Source organism: Pelophylax lessonae, assembly GCF_965119305.1.
Source record: "Pelophylax lessonae genome assembly, chromosome: 2".
In the NCBI taxonomy this organism is placed as follows: domain Eukaryota; kingdom Metazoa; phylum Chordata; class Amphibia; order Anura; family Ranidae; genus Pelophylax; species Pelophylax lessonae.
Window position 1 is genome coordinate 639,227,729 of NC_138769.1, and position 15,943 is coordinate 639,243,671.

Consider the following 15,943-nt stretch of genomic DNA (forward strand, 5'->3'; position numbering starts at 1 on the left):
GGATCTGGGGGTCTAAAAGACCCCAAACCCCTCCTCTGCACATAAAATAATTAAAAACGCCAAGTTTGGCTGTTTTGAATGCTTTCATTTCTTTTAATCTGGCGCCAGTAGTCGGAAGTGATGTCATGGCATCACTTCTGGGTTTTTGCATGGAGACCCAATCAGAGCTGAATGCGGCTTTGATTGGGTCTTTGGCAGGCGTGCAGGCTGGTTGCCCGGATCTCCCGGTAGGGAGACCCAGGGGAGCCGCGGAAGGCGGCAGGAGGGGGGGGAACGTCCCCTCCTGCTCCTTGTTATGACAGCCAAGCGGCTTGTCAGCTGCATCGGTTGTCATTACAAGACAGCCGACCGTTGGCTATGGATGCTGGTACCGGAGTGATGCCTCTAGCTGCAGGCATCACTCCGGTACAAGTACTTTCCCAAAATATTGATAATATCGGCCACCTTGGTGGCTGATTCTGATATATTGGGGAAAGTGCATATCGGCCCTCGATATATCGGCTTTGTCGATAATCGGTCGATCCCTAGTCCAAATACCTAGGCAATTTGTCACCTGATCTCAACTAAAAAGAAAATTGCCTGGTGGCATCATGACAAAGGAAAATTAATGTTAAAGGGTCAGTTGGCTAAGAATGTATCTATGTGTGAGTTGTAATTAGGACAAGTTGTGCAGAATTTGTTTTTAAAGGGTTCTGCTACTATTTATGACTTGGAGAAATATAGTCTTAGTGGGAAGCCTGTTTTTAACTTGTCTTCCACAAATTCTCAAGACAAAATTCTATCTCTAAAGCATGATTGGAATTGTAACAATACTAAAATAAACTTAGGCTTTTGACATGTAACTATTGTCTATTAAAATTGGTAATCAGCTAGTTATTATCTAACAGCTTTTAAACCAATTGTGACTCATAAACAACCTTGTTGTAGCAATGACTGTATGTGCAAAACCTTGTGTGAGATCTTACCGGAAACGTTGAGGCTGTTAAGCTGCAAAAGGAGGCAACTCCAAACTGGTGCCCATGGTGTTAGAATGGAATGTCCAACAAGCTCATGTAGGTGTGATGGTCAGGTGTACACAAATATTTGGCTATATAGTACATCTTTTATTTTTCAATAGAGCAAGATCCTAATCACTTGCAGTGTTGACCGTCTAGTGCAGGACCCTCCTCCAGTCCAGCTGGCTTAGACCTGCGAGGAAACAGGAAGCCTAACAGAGCTGTGGTGTAATGTGTGGCAGAACTTTGTAAATATCAAGAATGGATGGACAGAAATACAAATTTTTGATAGCAGATTAAACAGCCACCATATTTATATCAGTGTATTTAGCTCTTTGCCTGGGGTTCAGCTTTAAGGCTAGGTTCACAGCGATTCCCGCACCCGCAACCACCCGCAGTGAAAATGCACTGCTCTGCCATTCATTCTGAATGCCATCCCATGCATATAAAATCTGCTGCTATGCCTGTGCAAGATGCGACCCGCAAAGACACATAGGTGTATCTAGCATAAATGCATTCATTTATGTGTTTTGTATTTTACAGTGTTATGTATTTTACAACGCAAAGCTAGAGTATGGCCAAAAATTATTTTTGGTCATTTGCACAGTAAAAATAAGTTAGTTCCAATGATAAATGCCCCATCTCTGGCTGCAGCAACGTTAGTTACATATCTTACTTTTTTAAATTCAACTTTATTTAGAGATTTTTTCTTTAAAAGTACAGAATAATATAGAGACACACTGTCACGCAGAATAAAATAACTTAAAATAGAAAAGATTAAGCAAACAGCAACAAAAAAAAAGAAAGAAAGAAAGAAAAAAACCATAATACAGTACTAAGCCCACTAGTTACCATTAAATAAATATATCAATGTAGCACCTATACCCCTCCAACATACTTGGCAAACTAATAAATATCCCACAAGTAACAATAAGAAAGAGTAATAGACAGGACTATCTCGTCTATCCAACTAGACCATATTGCAGGAAATGTATGTAGAGCATTTCGAGAAGGGTACTTCTGTTTCTCAAACAAAATATATTTATTCACTTCAGATTTCCACTCATCTACTGATGGCAGAGTAGAGGAAACCCATCGTAAGGCAATCAGTTTTCATGCAATAAAAAGAGATCTTCAAGCTGCAACAATTAACTTTGAGTCCAATGTATTGGAATCAACATATCGCAGGATACATAAAATGGGGTTAAGGCTTAGGTAAATACCATATGAATAATTTAAAGTTGAGATAACCCCTTGCCAGTAACACTTAAGCTTTTGGCATCTCCACAGTAAATGTTTAAGATTTCTATGTGGATGGCCCCATCTAACACAGTGTGAGTTCTCCCTGCAATCTATCTTATGCAAAAAAATCTGGTGTACAATACATTCTATGCAAAATAAAGAGCTGTGTTACTCTGTGGGATGGAAAAAGTAAAATGATATGACTATTCTGCAGCAACTCATTCCAAAGTTCTTAGGAGAAGGGAACACTAATCCTTCTCCCATCTGTGCCCAAATGGAAGAGGAAACTTAAAGAGGAAGAAAAGCTTCCTCTGTAACTTGTACCTATAGGTAAGCCTATGATAAGGCTTACCTATAGGTACTGTAAATATCTCCCAAACATACACCATTTAGGAGATATTTACTTTGCATGCAGCCAGGGACATCACTGGGGCATGCTCTCTGAAGGCCCGTGCCCTTCCTTCAGAGCCCTGTGCTGTGAACGCCGGCTCCTGCACACATGCGCAGGAGTGAGGTCATCGCGGTTCTGGCCAATTAGGAAGTAAGACGGCTGAACATGTCGGCTGTGTCACTGGTGAGTGGGCGACACTGCAGGGGCTTCGTTATAAGGAATGTATTTCATAGTGAGCTTGTATGCGATGCATACTTGCGTACTTGAGTATGCCGTCCAGTTCTGGGCATCAGTCCTCAGAAAGGATGTGCTGGAAATAGAGAGAGTCCATAGAAGGGCAACAAAGATAATTAGGGGAATGGAGGACATCACCTATGAGGAAAGACTACAGGCATTGAACTTATTCCCTCTGGAGAAGAGACGCTTGAGAGGTGATATGATATCAATGTACAAATACCGAACTGGTGACCCTAGCATAGGGAACAAACTTTTCAAAGAAAGGGAATTAAAAAAGACATGGGGCCACTTGCTAAAACTGGAAGAAAAGCGGTTTAACCTTAAACTGTGTAAAAGGTTCTTTACTGTCAGAGCGGTAAGGATGTGGAATTCTCTTCCACAAGCAGTGGTATCAGTAGGGAGCATCGATAGTTTCAAAAAACGTTTAGATGGGCAACTTAAACACCACAACATACAGGGGTATACAATGTATGGATAACAGCAAACACACACACACACATCATAGCTTTAACTGGATGGACTGGTGTCTTTTTTCAACCTCACTATCTATGTAACTATATACTAGCTCATTATGCCTTGTCTTTCAGGTTTTTTATTAAAACATTTTTTTCTGAGGTCTACTACCTCTTTAAGAAGAAATTTTAATAACAACTGTGTGTGTGTCAATAAGATGAGCCCCTTAGTAGTCACAGCCCGGGCAAGTATATAAATAAAAAGGTATTGAGGGGTGGTGTGCGGGGGCGTCGAACACAAGTGCGCCCTTTTTGCGGACGATATTTTAGCCATTGTCTCCTCGCCCGTCACGACTTTACCCAACTTATTTGCGCTATTGGATGCGTTTGCGCTTGTATCAGGATTGCATGCAAGCCAAACGAAATCCCAGGCACTGAACATCTCCCTGGAGGGTCGCACTGTGGACACACTCAGGAAATCTTTCAAATTTGCATGGTGCACGGACTCTATGCCCTACTTAGGCATTAATTTAACCCCATCCTTGTCTACACTCTACACGAAGAATTATCCTCCTCTGTTTACACGCCTGAAGGGTGACATGGATAAATGGTTGATTCAGCCCCCTTCGTGGCTTGGCAGACTATACTCCATCAAGATGAATATCCTTCCGAGGGTGTTATATCTGTTCCGCACTCTGCCAGTCGCGCTGCGGCGGTCTGACCTGCTCAAATTTCAGGGTCACGTCCTTTCCTTTATCTGGGGGAACAAGAGGCCTAGGGTGAACAAGAGGACACTATACGCCCCTAAAGTCAGGGGTGGTTTGGGGGTGCCGGATCTGCTGAACTATTATTATGCTGCACAGTTATCCCAGTTGGTGAGATTCCACTCTGAGGGGGCCCGGATGCCCTGGATGGAATTGGAGGCTAGCTCGGTTCTGGGCCTGGCAGTCTCCCATGCAATGTGGTTATCGCCTAGGGATCGTCCCCCCATCCTGTGCCCAGCCTTGTCTCATTCTATGGCCATTTGGGATCGTTTGACCAGAACGCATGGCTTTAGGTCCCCACATACCCCATTGGCCACTATTCTTAACAACAGCGGGTTCCCCCCGGGTCTCTCCCCCAGATCTTTTCAGTGGTGGACGAACAAGGGGCTGCTTCGCATAGCGGATTTGTGATCATAGGGGTATCCTCAAACGTCAGCAGCTGATAGAAAAACATGCCCTGCCTGACACTGAGTACTATAGGTACGCACAGATTGATCATTACCTGCGATCCCTGTCTCGCCTGTCCGATCTGACTACCATGACCTCCATGGAATTTTTGTGCCGCAAATACGATAAATTACGGGGGTATATTTCTATGATTTATAATATACTTATGGACTCGCCCCTGAAGCTTCCATACATGGAACGATGGGAGGCGGATGTCGGGGAGGTTGTGGAGTTGGCGGACTGGCACGACATGGCTCGAGAGGCTTCCAGGTCTCTAATTAACACTTCAATCAACTATAAAGTGCTCCTGCGCTGGTACATGGTACCAGCCAGGATAGCATCCTTTGTGCCAGGAGCATCCTCGCGGTGTTTCCGGGGGTGTGGCCAGGAGGGTACGATGTTTCATGTTTGGTGGCAATGCCCGAAGGCCCGACGCTTCTGGATTAGAGTGTACAATTTCATCTACACCCTCACGCAAGTAAACCTACTCAAGTCCCCTCAGCAGGCACTATTGGGCAAAAAGGTGGATACAGCCAATAGAGCGCAGAGGCGGCTCATAACGTTCATATTTACTGCAGCTAAAATAGCAATAGCGAGATCCTGGAAGTCTCCTACGATACCATTTTGAGCTGCTTAGGCACAAACTGAATTGGATTATGATTAATGAGCGCCTGACAGCTCAACTGGAGGACAAAATGCGTGTGTTTGACAAGGTATGGGATCGTGGATTAACTACCTCACTGGGGGTGCCTGATGGACTCGGGAAGGTCTGGGGGTGGGGTGCGGGGGCGGGGGCGGGTCCAATCTTACAAATTTTTCCTCTTCTCTCTTTTCCCTTTTCTCTTCTTTTCTTGTGGTTCTATTGTCCTTTCTCTTTCTCTCTTTCTACGATTTGTCTCAGTTTACGGTATGAGGTTAACAGTGGTACTGTATTCTAAGGGCTTAGTACCCCATGTCCCCAGCCCAGGCTGGGGCAGGGTTCTGTGGGATCACGATCTAGCCACTTACCCTGTGAAGTATGCACAGTGTGATTAAACGCTCGGGGTGGCTGGCCCTGTTCACCCTCGGTGAGGGTCCCTCTAGATACCTTGAGGCTCCTGTTTATTGTGTTTTGAGGTGCTAGCCCTTGCCACGTTATAGTTTCGACCTTTTATAGAAGTATTACCTAATGTTTGCTATGGTTATACCACTGTTCACGTTTATTATGCACTTATTTTTTATTATGTGTGTATATTTTGCACTATTTTTGTAAAAACTTTCAATAAAAATCATTGAAAATTAAAAGGTATTGAGGCAAAGGAGGAGGATGAAATCAAGCCCTGTGCACGAAGTGCATGATGTAATTGTAAATATTGATAGAACCAATGCTGTTCCAAGTTAAACTCCGAACGCAATTGTTGAAAAGATTTTAAGGTTCCATCAAAATAAAGCTGAGACAGAGCTGTGATTCCTGCTCTCTCCCACCTCAAAAAGCCTTCCAACTGAGAAAGTTCTGCCAATTTTTTATTGGACCATAGTGGAGTATATCTGGTATGTTCGATGATTACCTGAAGAGTTTTAACTGTTTGCCACACCTTATGCATCAAATGTAATATAGGATGTGCAGATTGCACTTTAAGAACAGTAGAAGATTCTATCTTCTGTAATGGATTTTTACCTTTAAATATGAAAGAAAGCATGTTAAAGGAAGACCTCTGAGGTCCATGCCTCCCCCATCCCCCCATAAACTGAAGCTGAGCAGCACGCAAATACAACCATGGGTTAGGAGCAGACAGTCCCCCTTGCTCTTTGGAATATTGCAAAAATTCTAATTTAATCCTCTGAGTTTTCTTTCACTAGATCAAATCTTTTAAACACTGCATTAATCTTCCCAAAATACTTGAATGGGATTCAACAGGGCTAATTATGTAAAAAGTATAACAGTTGGGGCATCCAAACCATCTTGAGGAGATTGGTGGGGCTGGCTACAGATAATGGGAATTTACACCATACAGAACATTGTGAGTGAAACAGAGGCGTAACTACAGGGGTTGCAGGGGTTGCGATTGCAACCGGGCCCCATGCTCCAGGGGGCCTGTGTGGCTCCCCTGTACACCTGGATAGGAGGGGCAGCGGGGGCAGCTTGTAGAGCAATCACTGTCCTCCTTTTTCCTCCTGTAGCTGGAGGAGGAAAATGGAGGAGATTGCTTCCTTTGTATTTTGTCCTCCGCCACTCCTCCTATCCAGTTCACTTGTGTTCTGCTGTCTCTGGGCCCCTGTGTGCTCCCCCGGTCCCCCCCCCCACTGTGCTCCCTCCTCTCTCCTGGCGGCTGCTGCAGGGGATGTGTCACAATAGAGAACCAGGAAGGGGTCGGTAAATATGTAATTTACCAGCTCCTTCCTTTTCTGAATGGACAGAGTCATAGTCAGTGACATTGTAAAACAATAAAATAAAATTATTAAAAAAAATACCATTAAAATACCAAAAAATAAAAACTACTGACACCAGTGGGTGAACTTCCAGGATGGCAAAGGTCACCCTTGCGCCGGGCCTTAACATTCCACCACCATGAGGGGGCCCCAAGATGACAGAAAGGGGGTCCACTGCAGAACTTCTGAAAGGGCCCAGCAATGAGAGTAAAGGGCCCCAGGATCAGTGGGAGGAACCCCAGGCTTGAAGGGAAGGGCCCTGGCCAGGGGTCCGGGGGGCCCTTCAAGGTTTCTTGCACCGGGGCCCTGAAGGTTCTAGTTACGCCTCTGGAGTGAAATCTAATAAGTAATGGATTTAGGTTCAGGGGGATGAAATCCTGTATCCGACTGGTAATCTGCACTCCTAGGTATTTAAACTAAGCAACACTTTTACACTAAGACAACACGGTAAAAGATAAATCAGGGAGTGGGTCAAGTGGAAGCAGTACAGATTTGTCCCAGTTATTTCCAAACCCTGAAAACTTACCGAACTCTGTAATTAGAGACATTGCAGAGGAAAGGGATGTGTATGTATCAGAGAGAAGAAGTATGTCATCAGCATAAAGAGCTACCTTCTCCTTATGCATTTCCCTATAAAAGCCACGCACTTCTGTGGTCTGTTTTAACAAAGTCGCTAAATGGCTCGATTGCGACTGCAAATAGGAGTGGCGACAGAGGGCAACACTGTTTTGTTCCATGATAAAGCGGAAAGAGAGAGGACTGCACACCATTGATCCGGACCTAGGCCTTTGGAGAAGTATACAATTTAACCTAGTTACAAAGAACATCTTCAAACCCAATTTATTTTTTTACAACTTCCCACATATAAGACCACTCAGTACTGTCAAATGCTGTGACAGCATCAAGTGATAGAAGAGCTCTATTAGTACATGCATGCATCAACTGGAGTCTGAAAATGTAAGAAAGTACACCTAATGTTAATTGCAGTGGAGAGATTAGGCATAATGCTCGTTTGATCTGGGTGTATTTTCGAGACGTATCTTACTTTTACTCAGGCAGCAGTCTGTCATCGGCATTGAACGGCCAGCACTAAGACATGTTGTTTCGGCTGCAGTACACTCAGTACACTACTCACTGTGGGACAGCTTTAAATTTGCAAAATATACATTAATTATTTAAACAGTTTTTTTGTGAAAGGGATTTCAGATGTATAAATATGTAAAGGTTTCCTGAAATTATTAGAGCAGAAATTAATTAAAATGAAGGTAACATAATGAATATAAATAAGCTGCAGCACACAGCTCTCAGGTTGTGTACACAAAATAATGTATGTGGCTTTCCAAATATGAGGTAAAACTTGTTTGTTGTGTAAGACTGTAACAGGCAAATGAACAAAGTCACGGTGAAAAAAAAATGCATGTCAAGAAAAAAGGCCTACTTTTCAGGTGTCAGGCCCACCTATGGTCTCTGCTGCTATCTACCTGTACAATACATTAGCTTTCAGCACTGGATTGGCCATGATCATTTTGAGTGCAGAGATCCTAGAGCAGGGGTCTCCAAACTTTCCAAACAAAGGGCCAGTTTAAGGGCGGACTGGGGCCATTGGGAGTGGAAAATGTCCTGGAGTCCAGTGGGAGTAAACAATACCATATCTTTGGTGTCAGTGGGAGGACTAGTGCCCATCATTGGTGTCAATGGAAGGAACTGTACCCTTTTGATGGTGTCAGTTGGAGGGAGAGTGCCTCATTGTTGGTGTCAGCAACAAGAACAATTCCCCATTGTTGGTGTCAGTGGATGGAATAATGCCCCAAGGGCCAGATAAAGGTGAGCAAAGGACAGCATCCAGCCCCAGAGCTGCATTTTGGAGACCCCTGGCCTAGAGCAAAGATCAATCCCTTATTCTTTCACTTTAAACAAGTAATCCTAATACCACTAACCTTTACACTAAACTTCCTGAACCCCTAACCTTGTCTAAAATCCTAAATGAACTTCATACTAACCCTTTATTATTCAATACCTTGTGTTCCCAGATAACAAGATCACACCACAGCAGTTTTTCTGTCCTTCAGTTCACTCTGCCTGTTGAAAAACTGTTGTGGTGTGATCTTATCTGTGAATAAAAGATATAGAATAATATAATATTATCAATAAGTGTCAAGGAGTGTCTACCTGACTGAAGAAGGGGATTGCTGGACTGAACAGTGAGTGGGGAGATCGGGAAACATGAACAGATCCTCCTCTAGACTGTGGCAAACTGTGACTTTGAGGAATTGTCCTGATCTATTATTGTGTGAGTTATGTTGGGGTTTTTAGACCTACTGGCTATATTTGTGTTTACTTTATTTCTGCTTTTATTAGCATTCAATGATACACATATAAAAACTTTAAGAGATTATTGGAAAAAAAGATATTTAAAGCTAAGGTTGCATAGTGAGCCCACAAAAAAACTAAGAACTGTTTATGGGGTTGATTACTTGAGAGACTATAGGCTGTTCACTTAGCAAAGTCAGGCTGGCCATGCATGGTTTGATTTTCTTTTAAACAAAACACATTTGTCAGAAAAAAATTTCTTACCATCATTGAGTCAGCTAATTTTGCTCAAAAACCCTTAAAATTTCATCCAGGATTTCTATCTTGCATTATATAATATTAAAGGGAAATACCCCAACCTTCCTCATGACCAACTCCTGGCACTTATTAATCCTTATGTCACTGCTTTCCCTGTCTTGTTTTTGGAAACTATCGCTGAGGCTGAGATCCTGTTTTCCGTTTTCCTTGCTGATTAAAAAAAGCCCAGGCCCATATGGTTACTCCGCTAGGTTTTACAAGTCGTTCTGGGAACAATTATCCCCTATCCTTCTGAAATCGTTTAACGCTATCTCAGCCCAATGCCCGTTTCCGCCACAGACGCTCGAGGTCCAGATTATCCTTATTCCCAAACCAGGGAAGGACCCAATGAATTATGGTATCTACTAGCCTATTTCTCTCCTCAATATTGACACAAAGATATTTGTGAAAACTCATAACCAACCATTTACAGCCCTTACTCTCTTCCCTGATTCATGGTGATCATGTTGGATTTGTCACAGCTCGCAAAGCCAGGGACAACATCTCTTGATTGTTAAACTTTACATGCCACAGCAGATCACCCTGATTGCCTCTATGCCTTTTGACCATTGAAGCAGAAAAGACAGGCCTCCTTGCATGAAATAGGCTTAGGGGACACTTTACTTCAGAAAATCATGGCTCTCTACTAGTGTTGAGCGAACACGGACTGTATTATTCGTGTTCGTACCGAATAATTGGATTTTTGTTACCCGAACACGAACACGGACACTTTACTGTATATTCGGGTAAAAATCCGTGTTCGGTCGTTTTATTTCCGGGTTTTGCATGCTTTGGCGCTCTTTTCATGGCGGGCTTTCAACAGCCAATCAACAATCGTTTAACTGGTGTGCCTTAAGCCATCCCAGCCATGCCTGCAAATGTCTCAGTAGCTGTGATTGGCCGTCTGAAGCATGTGACCAAGTCTTTATAAGTTCGAGGCAGCCGCAGCGGCGTCATTATGCTGCTTAGATCAGGGACAGAGCACACATCAACGTGCTGGCTGCTGATTAGGGAAAGATAGGCATTAGAATTGAGGGACAGGTCGGAGTGTTTAGGCAGGGCGAGTTGTAGGCATTTTAGGGATAGAGTCTGCTGAATTATACGGTCAGTGTGTTCTACAAACTACAATCGATATTGCTGTGTGGGGTGGGGTCTGCACTTAGTTCTCCTGATCTACGATCTCTTCTCAATCCTGTTAGGGACAGAGTCTGCTGAATTTTAGGGAAAGTGTGTTCTACAAACTACAATCGATATTGCTGTGTGGTGTGGGATAGGAGATAGGCAGGTGTCAGTGATCCACATCCATTTTTCTGTGTGTGAGCTGCAGTGAACACAATCTTTTTGGGGTGCAGTGAACACAATCCTTTTGGAGTGCAGTGAACAAAATCTTTGTGGGGTGCAGTGAACAAAACCTTTGTGGGGGTACAGTGAACACAATCTTTGTGGGGTGCAGTGAAGACAATCCTTGTGGGGTGCAGTGAAGACAATCCTTGTGGGGTGCAGTGAACAAAATCTTTGGGGGGTACAGTGAACACAATCTTTGTGGGGTGCAGTGAACAAAACCTTTGTGGGGTACAGTGAACACAATCTTTGTGGGGTGCAGTGAACAAAACCTTTGTGGGGTACAGTGAACACAATCTTTGTGGGGTGCAGTGAAGACAATCCTTTTGGAGTGCAGTGAACACAATCTTTGTGGGGTACAGTGAACACAATCTTTGTGGGGTGCAGTGAACAAAACCTTTGTGGGGTACAGTGAACACAATCTTTGTGGGGTGCAGTGAACACAATCTTTGTGGGGTGCAGTGAACAAAACCTTTGTGGGGTGCAGTGAACACAACCTTTGTGGGGTACAGTGAACACAATCTTTGTGGGGTGCAGTGAACAAAACCTTTGTGGGGTACAGTGAACACAATCTTTGTGGGGTGCAGTGAAGACAATCCTTTTGGAGTGCAGTGAACACAATCTTTGTGGGGTACAGTGAACACAATCTTTGTGGGGTGCAGTGAACAAAACCTTTGTGGGGTGCAGTGAACAAAACCTTTGTGGGGTACAGTGAACACAATCTTTGTGGGGTGCAGTGAACACAATATTTGTGGGGTGCAGTGAACACAACCTTTGTGGGGTACAGTGAACACAATCTTTGTGGGGTGCAGTGAACAAAACCTTTGTGGGGTACAGTGAACACAATCTTTGTGGGATACAGTGAACACAATCTTTGTGGGGTGCAGTGAACAAAACCTTTGTGGGGTACAGTGAACACAATCTTTGTGGGGTGCAGTGAACAAAACCTTTGTGGGGTACAGTGAACACAATCTTTGTGGGGTGCAGAGAAGACAATCCTTTTGGGGTGCAGTGAACACAATCTTTGTGGGGTACAGTGAACACAATATTTGTGGGGTGCAGTGAACACAATCTTTGTGGGGTGCAGTGAACAAAACCTTTGTGGGGTGCAGTGAACACAATCTTTGTGGGGTGCAGTGAAGACAATCCTTGTGGGGTGCAGTGAAGACAATCCTTGTGGGGTGCAGTGAAGACAAACAATCCTTGTGGGGTGCAGTGAACAAAATCTTTGGGGGGTACAGTGAACACAATCTTTGTGGGGTGCAGTGAACAAAACCTTTGTGGGGTACAGTGAACACAATCTTTGTGGGGTGCAGTGAACAAAACCTTTGTGGGGTACAGTGAACACAATCTTTGTGGGGTGCAGTGAAGACAATCCTTTTGGAGTGCAGTGAACACAATCTTTGTGGGGTACAGTGAACAAAACCTTTGTGGGGTACAGTGAACACAATCTTTGTGGGGTGCAGAGAAGACAATCCTTTTGGGGTGCAGTGAACACAATCTTTGTGGGGTACAGTGAACACAATCTTTGTGGGTGCAGTGAACAAAACCTTTGTGGGGTACAGTGAACACAATCTTTGTGGGGTGCAGTGAACAAAACCTTTGTGGGGTACAGTGAACACAATCTTTGTGGGGTACAGTGAACACAAACTTTGTGGGGTACAGTGAACACAATCTCATACTTCTGAAGCTTTGAGGGTGCTGCCTGTTCTATACTCCTCCTCCTCCTCCTCATCCATCCTTTTAGGTGTACAAACAATAGTAATTGGGGCCTAGTGTGCTTCTGTACGTGTGAAAAACATACACTTTTTTTTGATCATATTTCCTATTCCGCTATTCAATAAAAACCTTTGGGGCTCAATTAAATTGCGGAATAGTCTGTGTCTGTACGTGTGAGATCCACCTTTCCAAGTTTTTGGGGTTCATCTCATACTTCTGAAGCTTTGAGGGTGCTGCCTGTTCTATACTCCTCCTCCTCCTCCTCCTCATCCATGCTTTTAGGTGTACAAACAATAGTAATTGGGGCCTAGTGTGCTTCTGTACGTGTGAAAAACATACACTTTTTTTTGATCATATTTCCTATTCCGCTATTCAATAAAAACCTTTGGGGCTCAATTAAATTGCGGAATAGTCTGTGTCGGTACGTGTGAGATCCACCTTTCCAAGTTTTTGGGGTTCATCTCATACTTCTGAAGCTTTGAGGGTGCTGCCTGTTCTATACTCCTCCTCCTCCTCTTCCTCATCCATCCTTTTAGGTGTACAAACAATAGTAATTGGGGCCTAGTCTGCTTCTGTACGTGTGAAAAACATACACTTTTTTTTGATCATATTTCCTATTCCGCTATTCAATAAAAACCTTTGGGGCTCAATTAAATTGCGGAATAGTCTGTGTCGGTACGTGTGAGATCCACCTTTCCAAGTTTTTGGGGTTCATCTCATACTTCTGAAGATTTGAGGGTGCTGCCTGTTCCATACTCCTCTTCCTCATCCTCCCTTTAGGGTAGGAAAAAATTTAATCGGGCCTAGTCTGTGTTTGTACGTGTGAGATACACAGTTTTTTATCCTATTCCGCTATTCAATACACACCCTTTTGGTGTAAAAAACATTAAATTGCGGCATAGTTTGCATATTTGACTGTGAGATACACCCGTGCGATACTGTTGTTCTTTTGTTCCGCTATTCAATAAAGACCTTTCTAGGGCAAGATCCTAAATTTCAGAAATATGAGGAGAGCGTCAAATAGGGGCCGTGGCCTGGGTCGTGGTGGTGCTGCTGCTAGAGCTCCTGTTGCAAGGAGAGGACGTGGTCGATCTGTGCCAGCTACACGCACAAGTGAAACACCTTCCTCAAGTGTGAGTAGGCGACAGAACCTGCATCAGTATTTGGTAGGGCATCATACGCCCCTAGAAGTGATGAGGCCAGAACAAGTGGAGGCGATAGTAGATTGGTTTGCTGCTGACAGTGCCTCCAGTTCCTTCACATTGTCTCCCACCCAGTCTACTGCAGAAAGGTCACAGTTGGCACCTGCAGCCGATGTCCAACCGTCTTTCACCTCACCCCCTTGCAAATCAGGCAAGCAGTCTGAGCCCCAAGCCATACAGCAGTCTCTTCTTCTTTTTGATGACTCTGTCAGCAGGGTTTCCCAGGGCCATCCACCTAGCCCTGCCCCAGAAGTGGAAGAGATTGAGTGCAGCGATGCCCAACCACTTATTTCTCAAGATGAGTACATGCAAGGATCATCGCAGCACGTCTCCGATGATGACGAAACGCAGGTGCCAACTGCTGCGGCGTTCAGCATTGTGGAGACCGACAAGGAGGGCAGGGGTGAAGACTGGGTGGAAGATGATGTGGAGGACGATGAGGTCCTCGACCCCACATGGAATGAACGTCATGCAGGTGACCTGAGTAGTTTGGAGGAAGAGGCGGTGGTCGCACAGAGCCACCAGCACAGCAGAAGAGGGAGCAGGGTGCAGAAGCGGAGCGGCCGTGCCCTAGACACTACGCCCACTACTGCCCAACGCAGCAAGGGAACGAGCGCACCAAAGTCAGCTCAAAGGAGTTCTCTAGCGTGGAAGTTCTTTAGAAAATGTGCTGATGACAGGACACGAGTGGTTTGCACCCTGTGCAATCAGAGCTTGAAGCGAGGCATAAACCTTCTCAACCTGAGCACAACCTGCATGATCAGGCATCTAAGTGCAAAGCACGAGCTGCAGTGGAGTACACACCTTCAAAACCAAGAAACGTCTCTGGCTCATCCTGCTTCCTCTTCTGCTGCAGTCTTGGCCGCTACAGCCACATCTGTAGCGGCTGTAGTTTCCAAGGCTTTCAGGGCAGTCATTCGCAAGGGGCTCCGAGGGTGGGTTCCTGCACACACAAACGCCAGGGACACAATTGTCCAGCAGGGGCACAGTTCTGGAGGATGAGGAGGATGAGGAGGAGGAGGAGCTGGAGGAGGAGATGGAACCATGTTCACAGCAGGGTGGCACCCAGGCCAGCTCATGGCCATCACTGGTGCGTGGCTGGGGGGATACCGAGGACACGGACGATACAACTCCCACAGAGGACAGCCTTTCGTCGCCTCTGGGCAGCCTGGCACACATGAGCGATTACATGCTGTAGTGTCTCCACAACGACCGCCGACTTGCCCACATTCTAACTTGTGCTGATTACTGGGTGGCCACGCTGCTGGATCCCCGTTACAAGGACAACGTACCGTCCTTAATTCACTCACTGGAGCGCGATCGCAAGATGCGCGAGTACAAGCGCACGCTGGTAGACGCGATGCTGCTGGCATTCCCATCTGACAGCGGGGCCACAGTGGAAGCACAAGGTAGAGGAGGAGGAGGTCGCCAACTCAACCAGGGCACCGCCAGCACCTCAGAAGGCAGGGTTAGCATGGCCGAAATGTGGAAAAGCTTTGTCAGCACGCCACAACAAACAGCAGCACCAGCAGCTCAGATGGAACGTCTTAGCAGGAGGCAGCATTTTACCAACATGGTGGAGCAGTATGTGTGCACACGCCTACATGTAGTGAATGAGGGGTCTGCCCCCTTCAACTTCTGGGTCTCCAAATTGGGCACATGGCCTGAGCTTGCCCTTTACGCCTTGGAGGTGCTGGCGTGCCCTGCAGCCAGTGTATTATCTGAACGGGTATTTAGCACGGCTGGGGGTGTTATAACAGACAAGCGCAGCCGCCTGTCCAGAGACAATGTGGACAAGCTCACGTTCATTAAAATGAACCAGGCATGGATCCCACGGGACTTTTCCGTACATTGTGCAGAATAGCAATGGATACCGACCTTACCCAGCCATTGTTCCATTTTTGCTCTTTCTCACTCTTTTGGGGTGTACCCTCATTTAAAATTTGTGAAAAGAAGCAGTGTTGGCTACCTCGTCCTCCTCCTCAGGGCCAGATTAACGTAGGGGCTATTGGAGCTGCAGCTCCATGCAGGCCCCTACCTTTTATATAGGCCCCGGGTTGGCCATATTCACTGTGACCGCTCTTCTGTCACTTGTAAACACAGAAGTCTGGCTTCTATGCTCGCTTCCCCAGGCAGC

General features: G+C 45.2%; 1 protein-coding gene across 2 annotated transcripts in view; it reads left to right on the plus strand.

Annotated features, from left to right (window-relative positions):
- Positions 1–15,943, plus strand: part of RXFP2 (relaxin family peptide receptor 2) — a 453,266-nt gene that overhangs the window by 377,414 nt on the left and 59,909 nt on the right. The window lies entirely within an intron of this gene.